Below are 1121 nucleotides of genomic sequence, written 5' to 3' on the forward strand. Positions count from 1 at the left end.
CACTCAGACAGGCCTCCACAATGGATCAGTCCACTCAGACTGGCCTCCACAATGGATCAGTCCACTCAGACAGGCCTCCATAATGGATCAGTCCACTCAGACAGGCCTCCACAATGGATCAGTCCACTCAGACAGGCCTCCACAATGGATCAGTCCACTCACACAGGAGCCAATCAGACAGGTGTCTTTTACACCATGATGTATATATATTTTTGCTACTTCGACTAAAGAAATCTCAGTCGACCAACAGCCTATCGACCAAACAATCAACCAGTCGACTAAATGGGGTCAGCCCTAGTGTGCGTGCCAGCGAGTCTGTGTGTGAGAGTGCCTGTATGGAGGTGTGAGCATGACTGGGTGCGCTTGCGTGTCTGTGTTACCTGTGTGTTACCTAGTGTGTGTTACCTGTGTGTGCTACCTGTGTGTGTTACCTGTGTGTGCTACCTGTGTGTGTGTGTGTTACCTGTGTGTGTTACCTGTGTGTGCTACCTGTGTGTGTTACCTGTGTGTGTTACCTGTGTGTTTACCTGTGTGACACTACCTGTGTGTGTTACCTGTGTGCTGTTACCTGTGTGTGTTACCTGTGTGTGCTACCTGTGTGTGTTACCTGTGTGTGTTACCTGTGTGTGTTACCTGTGTGTGCTACCTGTGTGTGTTACCTGTGTGTGTGTTACCTGTGTGTGTTACCTGTGTGTGCTACCTGTGTGTGTTACCTGTGTGTGTTACCTGTGTGTGTTACCTGTGTGTGTTACCTGTGTGTGTTACCTGTGTGTGTTACCTGTGTGTGTTACCTGTGTGTGTTACCTGTGTGTGCTACCTGTGTGTGTTACCTGTGTGTGTTACCTGTGTGTGCTACCTGTGTGTGTTACCTGTGTGTGTTACCTGTGTGTGTTACCTGTGTGTGTTACCTGTGTGTGCTACCTGTGTGTGCTACCTGTGTGTGTTACCGGTGTGTGTTACCTGTGTGTGTTACCTGTGTGTGTTACCTGTGTGTCTGTGTGTGTTACCTGTGTGTGCTACCTGTGTGTGCTACCTGTGTGTGTGCTACCTGTGTGTGTTACCTGTGTGTGTTACCTGTGTGTCTGTGTGTGTTACCTGTGTGTGCTACCTGTGTGTGCTAC

Source organism: Coregonus clupeaformis, chromosome 30 (genome assembly GCF_020615455.1).
Source record: "Coregonus clupeaformis isolate EN_2021a chromosome 30, ASM2061545v1, whole genome shotgun sequence".
Taxonomy (NCBI): domain Eukaryota; kingdom Metazoa; phylum Chordata; class Actinopteri; order Salmoniformes; family Salmonidae; genus Coregonus; species Coregonus clupeaformis.